The sequence below is a fragment of the Periplaneta americana genome, chromosome 2, assembly GCF_040183065.1.
Source record: "Periplaneta americana isolate PAMFEO1 chromosome 2, P.americana_PAMFEO1_priV1, whole genome shotgun sequence".
In the NCBI taxonomy this organism is placed as follows: Eukaryota; Metazoa; Arthropoda; class Insecta; order Blattodea; family Blattidae; genus Periplaneta; species Periplaneta americana.
In genome coordinates this window covers 177,135,381-177,150,036 of record NC_091118.1, presented here as the reverse complement: position 1 = coordinate 177,150,036, position 14,656 = coordinate 177,135,381, and positions in this window count along the sequence as shown.

Sequence of the window (14,656 nt, the reverse complement as noted above, 5' to 3'; positions counted from 1 at the left end):
TGCAAAATATTCTAAATTGAAGAACGATATTTTGTAAAATATATAATAAAAATCTTAAATTTTGCTAATAATTTTTCCACGCCTGTAGTTGCGCTTGAACTAAACAATATTCACAGCCAGTGGGCTTCTGGGTCACAAATTAAGAATTTACTGAAGTAATGTTTGCACAATATGGCAAATTTAGGTTTTTATTCATTTAAATTATGTGTGCAGTGTAAGTTTGTGAATACTTCTGTTTGATTTTTTTTAAATTATTTAATGTGTAATGTAATGTGTGATAAACTTAAATACTTTCAATTCCTATGTAATTAATTAATTTTAGTACATAATTTCAAAGAAAATTTACCTTAGAAACTATCAATATTCATGTAATTAATTTCATTACATAATTTGTAATAAAATTAAAATTTTAATGTGTAGAGTTCACGCTTCTTCCCATTGTTGCCATATGGTTATAATTATTATATTAATAACTGACGAGGAAAAAATCAAACGATTGACTGTAAAGTGTTGTACACGCCACAAATAATGAAGAAAAACCAAGAAAAAAACTTTTTTTGCTTGTAAATTTAATTCGGGTTAGAAAGGGCTAACCAGTAGTTATTAGAGTCTCCAACAGCTTTCAGGTTCGTATCTACCCAGAAGTTACTAATCACTCACTAGTTGCTTCCAGGTTCGTCTCTACACAGAAGTTTCCAGTAGGTACTAGATTTAACAATTTACAGAATCGCCAATATCCGCTACGTTTGTCTACCAAGGTTCATCTCTGCTGAGCAGTTATTACAGTTTCCGAAAACTCGTTAGGTTCGTTTCTGCTCAGCAGTTACTAGAGTCTCTGAAAATCGCTAGGTTCGTCTCTGCCAGTACATACTACTAGAGTCTCTAGTAGCTCCCACGTTTATTTCTACGAAACAATTACCAGAATCACCAATATCTGTTAGGTTAGCCTCAACTAGAGTCTACAATAGCCGCCAGGTTCGTTACTAGAATATCCAATAGCTACTAGGTTCGTTTCTACAGGGACATCATTTTATTTTTACTTCAATTTTTATTGTACCTGAGTTTTTGAATGTACTTCACTCCCACTTCTTCTACTAATCAAGTTCAACCGACCTCCACACAGAACCAAGACCGCATATACAGTCCTAGTAGCCTTACTGTCATAGTAAACAGTACGTTTCGAAAGTATGTTCACGTTTTCCAGTGACGAAAGAGCTTTCATTATTGAATCATTTTCGCACAGATACTGTCGTCCATTTGCCACATCCCGGTTTCCCCCACCAGCTTCTATTCGTCTCTCTGTAAAGGCAAGTGGCTGGGCTGTCTTAGCTGTTTTCTGAGAACATTAATTTCTGTTAGGAATTGGACGTCTACGTAATATTATACAACTGTTTAAAATAACTTCAATAAACGGGTCTCGTTAATTAATTAACTGTCATGTGATTTCCCCCCTTTGTACGACCCTGCGACGGACAGTAAATAGCATGTCTGAGTAATTTTATCTTTTCGGATCGGGCAGAAGTGAAGATTGAATATACAGAACCTAAGGTACTCCTTTATAGAGCAGGTACAGAATTATTTCAACATGAGTTACTAGTACGAAGGACGAAACTGGTAATTGGAATTACGTACAATCGTCTATAGTGCGATAATATGCACATTAGAACTGAAGTCTGTATCGAAATGAACTGCCACCATTTTCAAAATTGTTTTTAAATATCCATATTATGATTATTTTTCAATTTATTTTTATTTTATTGGGTTAGTTTACGACGCTGTATCAACATCTAGGTTATTTAGCGTCTGAATGAAATGAAGGTGATAATGCAGGTGAAATGAATCCGGGGTCCAGCACCGAAAGTTACCCAGCATTTGCTCGTATTGGGTTGAGGGAAAACCCCGGAAAAAACCTCAACCAGATAACTTGCCCCGACCGAGATTCGAACCCGGGCCACCTGGTTTCGCGGCCAGACGCGCTGACCGTTATTCCACAGGTGTGGACTTTTCAATTTACCTTCATTCTTTATATTGTACGCTAATGTGTTGTAGGCAGTATAATATACACTGCATAATGAATACGTCCACATGGACAGCTCAGTTCGTGAGTAAAAATTCTCATTGTTAATACTGTACTGAATTTTGATTAAACAAAAACCCAATGAAAATTATCAAACTCAAAATCGCGATATTTCCTAGTTTACGTAAATGGTTGAACTACTTTTCCTCTCTCCTATACCTAGTAAAGTAATTTGTTCGTATTTTACGCCAGTATCATCGAACTCCAGTCGTGGAAGGGGGTAGCAAACGGTGTTTCCGGTTCTCAGCCGATCCAAAGGTATAGACAGGTTAATATTAGAAATGTTAGTAAAAATAAAATGATGTCCCTGTATATAGGAGTTACTGGACTCTCCAATAGACTCTAGGTCAGCAATTAATATCGTCTCCTATTGCCGGTAGCTTCGCCTCTAACCAGAAAATACTAGATTCTCAAGTAGCTCCTATCTTCATGGTTACCCAGAAGTTACTAAAGTCTCCAGTAGCTACCAGTTCTTATATAAATCAGCAATGTCGCTAACAATATCTGCTATGTTCGTCTCTAATCAGCAGTTATCAGAATTTTCCATAGTCGTCAGGTTCGTGTTTACCCAGAAGTTCTTAGTCTCCAGCAGCTGCTAGGTTCATGTCTACCCAGATGTCACCAATAGCTACTAGATTCGTTTCTACCCAGCAATTCTCAGAATCGCCAAATCCGCTACGTTCGTCTCTAAGCAACAGTTACTAGAGTTTTCAACAGCCGCCAGGTTGTTCGTATCTATTCAGCAGTTACTAGTCTTCAAAACCGTCAGATTCTATTGCCTATTCAGCAGTCACTAGAATCCCTAAGAGTCACTAAGTTCGTCTCTATCCAGTATATATTAGGGTACGTACACGTTGGAGCGACGATAAACGATAAAAGAAGCAGCGATGCTATATTAGAGAGAATTGAAGCATGCATTGTCATTGAGGTGTGCATATTGGAGCACCGATAAAAGCGACGATACACGATAAAAGCGACGAGAAAAGAAGCTAAGTTCCATTTTCTTCGCTCCTGTCGTTCATATGATCTCTGATTAAGATAATATTAATCTGTATATACCAGTGATTATCAATATATCCGAATATTAATCGTTTTATTATTATTTCGGCTTATTAAATTAATTATTGTAGATATTGACGAATTGATCAGTTGTGTATTTATTCGTCCTATGTTATGTGATCACAAGAACCAATCACAACACAACGAATTTATATTATCTTTGGGATGAGAAACGGGTTTAATTTTGTACGTATTTCAGTTATATTAACCTTGAACTTGGCAGCTGATACTTTCTATATATCTTCTCTCATTAAGTGGATGCATAGAATATCTTCTTCTGATAAATCACAATGTTCGCTTCCCGCGTTCTCGTTGCTCCGATATGAACACTTCATTCTTTGATAATACCAAAGCGTCGCTAGATAATTTCTCTTATCGTTTATCGTTGCTCCAACTTGTTCGTACCCTTAGTCTCCAGTAGTTGCTAGGATCGTTTCTACCAAGCTCCTACCAGAGTTGCCAGTATCTTATGTGTTATTTATCGGTTTGAATTAAGTTAATTACTGTATTTAATAAACTATCTTTGTAAATTTTATGTTATATTATTGGCTAAGACCACACCGTACACGAGCCTGGCTCTTAGGTAATGATGAAAGAGTAATGGGACGGAGAAAAATTCTCTCCGGCACCGGGATTTGAACCCGGATTTTCAGTTCTACGTGCTGATGCTTAGGTAATGGCTAGAAACATTTTTGTTGTATAAATTTAATTTGTACTCACTTTGCTAGTTAAATAAATAGATAAATAAACAAATAGAGAAACAGACAAACAGATAAATAAATAAATAAATAAATAAATAAATAAATAAATAAATAAATAAATAAATAAATAAATAAATAAATAAGGAAAACAGAAATCAGCAACGAAACTTTCCACACAATTTATTTTTTATTAGTTGAAGTATGCGTTGTAGAAAAATATTTAATTAGAATTTTATTATTGATTCTATTTCATACAAAGAACCTCCTGTTAAAATTTGTGCACTCATATCACTAACATCCTGTATAGGCCTAACCTATGAAATATATTAAATTACAGTTTTAATGAAAACATTAGGTTTAATAATGTAAGTTCTAACGTTGAAAATGAAACAATTTTGGTCAAACTCATTCCATTCATCAGACATGTGTAGTAGCCAAACGCAGTGAGGTGATGGAATGCGCAACAAAAATTATTTAAACATTTCAATCTACTTCCATACGGCGCAATTCTATCCTTTTTTCTGTACACACGAAGCCACATTATTTTGAAACTGCATAAACCTGAAACTTGAGTAAGATGCTAGTGTCATAATGTATGCAATTTCTCAAGTTGCGCTGTTGTTTACATCGTGCAACTCAACTTTTCTTCTGCTACTCGACAATGCATGCAATTTAAGTTGCAGCGTGGACGAGTACCTTGAAAAGACCTCGCCAACTGTATATTAAGGCCGGAAATTGTTGTGGCCTGCCCATGAATTTCATAACAAGAAAAATTTGAAGTCATGGTCAATATGTCATATGACAATAAGGCATAAAGCATGTCTTTTTATGCCTGCATACATATAGCGCTCATCCTTCGGTAAGAAGTTTCCTGAGGTGGGACACAATTTCGGACGCAATATGAGGATGTGTGAGATGGAACTGAGGTCTGGAACATACAGAGAGCATGACGAGGTGCGGTTTTACGACGCCGTCTCCTTTTATTCAGTTTTTCCCCTCTCAGTCAGTCGCCCGAGCTGCCAAAGAGAGGGTTGCGATGGATACAAGATGGATTCCGCCAGGCACGGCCACAGAGATACTAGACAAGATAGATGCGCCATGGCTTCCCGGATACTACTGCTAAAAGCTGTCGCGCCATCAGGCCGATCATCCATCAACGTGTCACTGCGAAGGAGGAGGCCTTGCATCGAGTCTATCACATCCACATGCTATTTATTTCAACCTCTCCTTTTTATTCTCTCTTAATCTCTTGCTTACCTCACTTTTCATCGTTTCCTTCCTTCTCTTTTAATACTCCGTACATCTCTTCTGTCCTATCTCTTTTCTTTCCTCTTACTTTCCGTTTTAACCTTTCTCTCAGTCTTCTCTTGATCGTCCTACGCGATCTAATGGATACAATGGATACAATGAATCCGAAGTTCGCGGGTTCAAACCAGGTTAAAAATCCCTTCAAACTTTAAGGAGTTATAAATATTATAATATTTTAGGCCAGTTTCTCTAAGCAATGTTTAATTTTTGTTAACAAATGTTAAATTTACAGCCAATTTATTTTTAATATTTTGTTAATATATTTTCTATTTATTGAAGATAATTTTGTTTAAAGCAATCAACACTTAATTATAACATTTTTAGCACTATTTCAACTACTCAAAAGCAATTCATCATGATTTTGTACATGTAAGGCAATTTTCGATTGGCTGAAATTATTGTTTAAATTCTGTATTGTAGAGTAAGTCATAATCATGCATAGTATAATAATCACTATTCCTAGTTACCATGCCACGTTCAGTTTTCACATTTTCTAAATATTCAATATACCTTTCGTCCTGAAAAGGAATTTTAAGGTGTTGCATTTGTTCGGATAAAATTTCAGTACATTTGAATGACAAAACTATAATTCTTTCAATCGTTTATTATCATAATACCCCGCTTTCTTAAATTGACTTAGCATATTGGGAATTAAATCAATGGCTCTCCCAAAACACGCCATGAAATATTCCATATAAAACATTTTTTATCTCGAAAAGGAAACAAAAACGAGCAAAATTGTATTAAACTTTATTGTTTGAATTATCTCAAACAATAAATAAATTGAAATTGATGACATTATTTACGATTTACTCTGTATAATGTATTTTTAATATATCAAAGGTTAATTCAAAGAATTTTTTTTAATTTATTGGTTTCTTTATAATATTTAACTACGAGCATATTCCGTAGGTGGACTAAAGGGAACCAATACAACACAATTAAGTAGAACTGGCATAAACAGAGTGACGAGAAATAAGTGTCAGAAATGGATGCAGGTGGATATATTGTATGTGCTAGGACGATGATACTCAGCTAGGATACCTACAGTTGCAAGAATAAGCATATTATTAATAATACTCAATTGCATCTACAGCCAGATCTCCCTTATTTTGTATTTTATTGCTGCGAACGATAGGAATTTTTAAATTGATAGCACACCATATTATATTTTCGCATTAAATTTAAAAAAAATCTCTGCAAGGAAACCGCACAAAAGCAGCATTACTAGAAGTGAAAGACTACGCATTTCGATATCATGCAGAAAATCTTAAATTATTATGTGGAGGGAAACATCTGAGAAGACATTTAAGTATATTTTGATTTATTTTAATCGGTAGACTACTCCAACAACGCTGCAACATTTGCGCTGTCATATGGGGACGATGTAATCGGAGGTAACTAGATATTCTTTTGACGAGATGAATTCGAGAATTTGCGTTGGAATTACAAGACATGAGCTATACATTCAGAGGAAAAAAAAGCACGTAATCAGTGCAAGAGGGATTCGAACCCACGCCAGACAACAACCGTGTAAATTGCATACATTGGTTGAGCAATTTATCTCCCGTCCGCAAGGCGGCTATTGGCCAACGCTCTTCCACACGTGGGTTACGGAGACTATTAATGCAAATTAATATTTAATAAGAGCGATCCATATAAACCTTCACAATTTTAGTGAGTTATAATTTTCCCTCTGGAAGCTAGTATAAACTTGAAATTTAGTTTAATGACCTCAGTGGTTCTGGGAGAATCTATATTGATACCCGTACCATACACTGTTGACTATTATCATTATTGTTGGCTGTTAGCAATTAGTTCGCAGTCTCCAGTTTTTACAGTCATAACCAGGCTTCGAGACTTCGAACCCAATAGACCAGTTCAGTGGGAAATCAGCATAACGGCGTACTGAGTATAGTGGTAAAGCGTACAATGGGTGGGGGTACTGTAGAATGAATGCCAACAAATAGCTTACGCAAAGGAAAACGCTCTGGATTTGAAGGTTCTGACGAATAATTTGGTTTTCATACAAACCTATTTGCAAACTGTGTCTGAAAATATTACACGGTTAGAAAAGTCAGAGCAAGAGATGCCGGAAGCCCTCAAATCAGTTGAGGAAATGACACAGAGAATTAATGAGACACCAAGAACATCGGTTACTGAACGTGTAAAACAGAAGTGGAAATCAATTTTATGTAAACATAACGGATATGGAACATTGTGTAATATAAACAGCAAATTAGTGGACATAGAGTCACCCGAGAATGAAGGACTGTCTCTTAGAGACTGCAATGATGTTAGGTTTTTTCGTTTTGCTCCTATCACGTGATGCGACGTAGAGCGCAGCTTTTCACAGAACAAACTGTGTTTGGCAGATAACCGAAAAAGATTTACGTTTGAGACACTGAAAATGTGTTTTGTGGTACATTGCAATTCGGTACTGTAACTGCACTTCCTAAAGACGACCAATAGGATAAATGAAAAAAATTAAAATTGCTACATGTTTACTGTATTTCCTCCATTAAGACTGTGTATAATTAAACACAAATGCTTATAAAAGATAGGAGAATAAATGCTTTTCACATTCTTTTGACATTATCATTGTGTAATGTATATTTACTTTCAGAATGTCCATATGTGTGTGTTTCCCCATACTACCGTACTCTACTCTAAATAGCAACGTTGTTACTTCAACACATCTCTACCTTTCCCTACCTGCAGCGAGTCAACAACCTATAGTACATGCACAGTAAACTTATTGTATCGGGTCCCAAGTCTCGAAACCTGGTCATAACACGAACATGCAACTCTCAATTCGGAAGCGTGTTTCTATTGTGACAAATTACTTGATTCGATGTGCGCAATTTACAATAATTTTATCGATGGCAAGAGAGTTGGAGACAACTGGCTCTCGCCTCAGAGAGAGTGGAAAACACAGACCTACAAAATTCAAAATTGTGTTGATGATGTTCGAGGGCTGAACGCCCTCACTCACCAAAAAAATCATGGCGCTGATTGAGCCAGGAGACAGGCTACTTCCAGCAAGATGGCGCAACATTTCATACGTCTAAAGATTCCATGAAATTTATAGCCAGCTCCTTCGCTGATCGCCTAATCTAAAAAAAATCTGTGGTCCCTCAGTTCACCTGACCTAACCTCTCCGGACTTTTTCTTGTGGGGCTAACTTAAGGACAGAGTATACAAGAATAGACCGCGGTCACTTATGAACTCCGTGAGGTCATTAGGAATGAAATCAAGAACATGGACGAGGATACACTTCGGAGAACGTCACGGATTATGGTGCGACGAGTACAGTTGTGTATGGATGCAGGTGGAAGACTTTTTCAACATTTACTCTGGGAAATCTCCTATAGTTACTCTGTAATTCAGAACAGATTGCACACGTTTGCTATTATTGGTTCAGAAGTTATGTCATTAAAATTGTAAAGGTTTATATGAATCGCTCTGTATAAGCAGTTACGGGGTTAGGTACAGCTTACAGCAGTAAATTTTTGGAAATATTCAACTTTTTTTCCTCTTCATTGCTGTATCTTGTACAATAATGGAAATTGGTATGTGTTAAACACTGTCCTTCTGCTATATGAAAAAAAATATTTTTACGATTAAAACAAAATATATATATTTTTTTCAAAATTCAAAATGATGAGTATACTGTGCAGTGATGAAGCGTTTCCCTCATAACTCATAAACTTATTAACTTTTTCATGTTCTCTCTCTTTTATTTTATTGCTGAAACTCATGTTTACAATATCACTCTTTCAAGTACATTCCTTAATAAATAATGTTTTTCTATCTTGTTAGTAGAAAATGCTGACATTTGACCATTTTTTAGATCAATTTATTTTTTTTATCAGACAATCTATCAAAAGTAGAGACGTTATCTTACATCATATTGTAAATATGATGTGCATAAATACACACAAAAAATTTCAACATAGAATGTTGGATAGTTTTTCAGTTATGTGGGAAACGCTTCATCACTGCACAGTGAACTGAATTTTGAAAAAAAAAAAGTGTAAATAATTTTTTTTAAATCGTAAAAATATTTTTTTCATATAGCAGAAAGACAGTGTTTCACACATACTAATTTTCATTGTTGTAGAAGATAGAGTAATGGAGGAAACAAATGTTGAATATTTCCAAAATTGTACTGCTGTAAGCTGTACCTAACCCCTTAAGGGAAGACTCCACTGAAAATCATGAAAATTTTCCCAAATTTTTTTTAGCTATTTCACTTATTCAGAAATTATATTTTCATACCCCAAATGGATTCAGCTCAATTCTGATTACAAATACTCGTATGTTTACACTTTTTAAATTAAGGCTGGAAGAGGGCGTGGAATTTAAAGAGCTGTTAAAATTGTTTTTCACCGAAGAATTCTTTTTTTTTTTTTTAATTTCTGATTACAAATCTAGTAACTTTTTGTTGGCTCCCTGAAGTTACTAGATGAATGTAGCGGAGGATAATTTTAATTCACATAAATATTCATTTTATTTTCAAATCTATTTTTCTGTGTTCATTTTTGTTGATTCAACACCAACTTTCTTATGCCAAATATTAATCAATCTGGATGAAATTTTTACTGCAAGTATTTATGAGGTAGCTGCATGTTTCTATGCATTTATTTTGTGAGAAATGTTGCTAGTTTATTTTATTAATATTTTTCTTCAGAAAAATATTAATAAAATAAACTAGCAGCATTAATATTTTTCTTCAGAAAAATAAAAAAAAATAAACTAGGAGCATTAAGAAACATTAATAAATAAACTAGCAGCATTTCTCACAAAATAAATGCATAAAAACATGCAGCTACCTCATAAATACTTGCAGTAAAAATTTCATCCAGATTGATTAATATTTGGCATAAGAAAGTTGGTGTTGAATCAACAGAAATGTACACAGAAAAATAGATTTGAAAATAAAATGAATATTTATGTAAATTAATATTCTCCTCCGCTACATTGCATCTAGTAACTTCAGGGAGCCAACAAAAAGTTACTAGATTTTTAATCAGAAATTTAAAAAAAGAATTCTTTGATGAAAAACAATTTTAACAGCTCTTTAAATTCCACGCCCCCTTCCAGCCTTAATTTAAAAAAGTGTAAACATACGAGTATTTGTAATCAGAATTGAGCTGAATCCATTTGGGGTATGAAAATATAAATTCTGAATAAGTGAAATAGCTAAAAAAAATTTGGAAAAATTTTCATGATTTTCAGTGGAGTCTTCCCTTAAAACTTAATCTGAAACGCGCTGCTTTTTGTCTCGTCTTAGATTCAAATTGATGTGAGCCTTGCTGTGATATTAAAGCCGAGACTTTAACATACGTAACAAAATCGTTTAGCAATGTTGCCTCGGACGGGAGGTAATTTGCTCACCTAAGATAATTTAGTGGCAACAGGCTAAAATAAATTGAATGCTGTGAATGTGCAAAATGTAGCCTATGATGTTAAATTTCACTGCTTATTAAATTTCTTATAACTTCCATTCTTCTCTCTGTCGTAATGAAATTTAATCTCACACCTAAGATAACTGAAGAGTATTATATGCTCTAGAAATATATTACTTAAATAAATATTGCAAAGAAATGAACATTTTCCTTTACGAGTCATATTTCATATCATAATCTGAGGCTTATATCATAATTGCTACATATTTCAAATGCTGATGAACATTATAAATTGACAAAGCGTTAATACTCCGTAAGTCCATCATTTTTCCAAGTTACTAATATATTATAACTCATCGTAGGGGGTTTGCGCTAAAATTTATCGAATGCCCGATTGCCCATAAGCGTCTCGTCATGTCTGGAAGAAGAGATCATTTCGCAAACAGCAATAATGTGGAGGGAAGCACCGCTCGTTATGGTATTAGGGGTGGGTGGGTGGGTGGGTGGGTGGGTGGGTGGTGGTGGGGTGAGAATATTAAATATTTAATCGGAACTCGGGGAGGAGTATGGAGAGGGGAAAATAGTCACTGAAGGGAACAGCATCTTGCACAATAATAAAAAGATGGAATCGACACTCCCTGTGGCGAGAAGATCAATTATCATTTGTCAGAGGGGCCAGAGCGCGTCATGTTTGAAATTAACACAGTCGTAAAACTTTATGGGTCATTTTATTACAAAACTCGGCCGGGGTGGAGACAGCATTCATATTGGGAGCTGTTGGTACACAAGCATAAAAATGAGTCCGTGAAAGTTTTTCTAGAAATGTTACAAAATTATGACTTCCCATTTTTCAGCTTGGTTTAACATACCAGTTTTAAAACTCGTATCATTACAATAGGACATTTTTAATTCCATTCTGCATGCAGGTTTCATTACAAGATGAAATTTATCTGTTGGATCAGTTACTAAGAGCTGTGCTCCGATAAAGCGACAGAAGGGACAGTAATTCTTCATATGGATTCAGTCGATATTTTCTCATTCTTTCTTTCCCTGATGATGAGAAAACTGCACGTCGTATAGAATTACCATTATTGTAAATAGATAATAATATATAAATAGTGTGAACATTTTGACATACACCTCAAATCGATTGGACATTCCTATAATGCACGTTCTGAGATGGACATTATGACCTGCAAGGAAGGTATCACCTTTACAGAAGCGGCTCTTGAAGTTATAGCAAGATTGTGCTACAATAAAAAATATACAGTGATACATAATTGAAGGGTACACGGGAAAAACGATCAAGGTCCATCAAAAATCGAAACTGAGTTAATAATGCTATCTTATAGTGGAAAGGAAGTACTATCATGTGGTCTAGCTAGTAATAAGAAATCATCGTTCTTGACATTCCACTACGTCAATTTCTATTAAATACACACATAAATAAGTATTAAGTGTTTAAAATTCGTATTTCTCGAAACTTTCTAAAATGGACCTTGATCGTTATTCCCGTGTACCCTTCAATTGCATTAGTGTTGCCGACAGTTGTTCGTATAATCCCGCTAGATGGTTTTCGAAAACCAGCGAGTTTCTAACAAATATCTCTAGATTTTAATGTATAAGTTACTTATTATTCAATAATAATAATAATAATAATAATAATAATAATAATAATAATAATAATAATAATAATAACAACAATAATAATAATAATAATAATAATAATAATAATAATAACAGTCAAGATAGAGCATCCACCCGCCAATGTAACGACATCCGCCCGCCAATGCAACGACATCCGCCCGCGAATGTAACGACATCCGCCCGCCAATGTAACGAATATTGTACACTATCATCATTGCCAATGTGGCACTATAAAGCAATTTTGAACACTTTTATCACAGACACAACCTATTTAAATTCTTATGCACGATATATGTTACCGCTAAAACCCGAAATCCGTCAAAACCAGTTTCAACTAGTAAAAACTAGTTTTAAAATATAGATAGAAAGAAACTGACTTTTCGTAAGATCTAGAATCAATGACAGATCAGGTTTGGTTTGTTTAGGTTCTTTTAGGCTTTTACCAAACAAAAAACTAAACAAACCAACCTAACCTGACACTGATTCTAGATCATACGAAAACTCACTTTCTATCTATCTTTGTTTGCTTAAACTAGTTTTTACTAGTTGAAACTGGTTTTGACGGATTTCGGGTTTTAACGGTAACATATATAATATGGAATTATCACTACATTAACACATTCGTTATTTCACAAAACACACACTGAACGAATTAAATGTAATTATGAAAACCGCTTATAATGCTAATATGAATTTCATTTCAGAAACTTTAAAGATTAAAAACCGCTAGTATTGCCGCTAAGCGGGATAATATAATTTTACCCGCGAGACGGTTATCCAAAAAAGCTAGATTTAGCGGGAAAACCGCTGGATTGGCAACACTGAATTGCATGTGTTAACAATGCTTGCAATGAATTTGTCTTCCAATGCGGGAAATACACCTGATATAGCGCACAGGATAGCTATTAGCTAGTGATACCTACATGACGTCACAAGGCGCTGAAATTTTGAATGTGAAAAGGAGGCAAAAGTTAAGATGTAACAATTTATCGTATTGTCCCCGCTCCCGCCACCTCATGATCACGTCATAATATATGCTATTACATCCATTATTCATTTCATAATGATAACGAGGATTTACTCCAATTTCATATGCTGCAGAAAATTATTATAATTACTACCCTAAATCAATATAACAAGTGTTTTATGCTATTATAAAATTGATAGTTATGTTAAAATATATTACTATTTAACTGGAATACAGGTAAATTATGGTAAAATGCATGTTAATGCCTACACACGAAAGATGTATATCATACTTGCATTCTAAGTTTTGGAGTCAGAAAAACGTATGTGCTGTTACGTTCGTCTCTTCAGCTTAGGTTGATAGCAACGGACTCAAGAGTCATCCAGATTTACGACGAGTCTAAGAAAGTGTTCTCTTTACTTTCTAAGCGCTGCAAATGTAATCTTGTTTTTCCACTGTTCGTATTTGTTAAACATTTCTTTAGAGCGTTTCGGATAAAAGTATTAACATTACAATCAATGAATATGAATTACAAATCAAATTATTAGAGTATTTATTTATTTATTTATTTATTATATACTCTACCAGATAAAAAACGAAATGAAGATATAAGAAAATAATTAAATATTTTCAAACTCACTGAACGAACATTTAACTGTAGGAACGCCTGGAAACAACATCTTGATAGAATGCCAGAAGAAAGATTTCCAAAACTGGTGTTAAATTATAGACCTCATGGAAAGAGAAATATTGGACGCTAACACAGAAGAAGGTCTGAACAATTTTAACAATTCTAGCTTTCATGAAACCGGAAAGAGCCTATGGCTTAATCCTTGTATGGTTTATTTTTTTTTATTTTATTGGGTTATTTTACGACGCTTTATCAACATCTAGGTTATATAGCGTTTGAATGAAATGAAGGTGATAATGCCGGTGAAATGAGTCCGGGGTCCAGCACCGAAAGTTACCCAGCATTTGCTCGTATTGGGTTGAGGGAAAACCCCGGAAAAAACCTCAACCGTGTAACTTGCCCCGACCGGGATTCGATCCCGGGCCACCTGGTTTCACGGCCAGACGCGCTGACCGTTACTCCACAGGTGTGGACCCTTGTATGGCGATGATGATTTATATATATATATATATCTATATTTTTTTTTTTTCTGGTAGAGTTCAGGCTATGAGGCCTTCTCTTCTACACTACCAGAAATGAAATGTACATTGAAATAAGAACAAAAGTATATTTCACTTCTGGTAGTGTGGAAGAGACCCGGTACCTTATAACTTATAGATAACTTATATCAGCACCAATCCATCTCATGTTATCACCTTATATTAATCACCGCTAGGGAAGCTGAATACTATCAGTTTTCCCAATAATGTTCAAATGACCTATGTGAATATTATCTGTAGTAATGTCACGAGAGGTCTGAGATCTGCCGATAAATCCACGAGCGAAGCGAGTGGATTTATCTGGGAAATCTCAGAT